The sequence below is a fragment of the Penaeus chinensis genome, chromosome 23, assembly GCF_019202785.1.
Source record: "Penaeus chinensis breed Huanghai No. 1 chromosome 23, ASM1920278v2, whole genome shotgun sequence".
NCBI classification, from domain to species: Eukaryota; Metazoa; Arthropoda; class Malacostraca; order Decapoda; family Penaeidae; genus Penaeus; species Penaeus chinensis.
This window is the reverse complement of record NC_061841.1, coordinates 8,172,563-8,173,030: the sequence shown is the minus strand read 5'-3', so window position 1 is coordinate 8,173,030 and position 468 is coordinate 8,172,563.

Here is a 468-nt window from a genome sequence, read left to right as displayed (position 1 = left end):
AGACATATTGATAGATATTTTATGTTTATCTATCTATCTATCTATTTATCGATCTATATATATGTATATGTATGTATGAATAAATAAACAAATAAGTACATATATATACATACATACATATATATGTATATATATAAATATATATATATATATGAACGCAAAGATGAAAAGGAAAACAGCCACACAAAAATTATATCAATCATATCTTCATCGGAAATCCATCAGCGATATTACAAAAACAGACATCAGAAATGAGCTGAAAATGCACCTGACATCCGTAACCAGTCGGTCTTCACTGAAATAACCGATTATCCCGCGAACAGTGTTCATATTTTCTTCCGGCGTGATTTATATAACTCACATCATTTTTCTTTTCTGTTGTGTCCATCTTAGATTACTTTTTTTTCTCGCTCTCGGGCCCAAGGACGAAACCGCGTCCAGTTTCCACCTTGACACGCTTTATCGCCT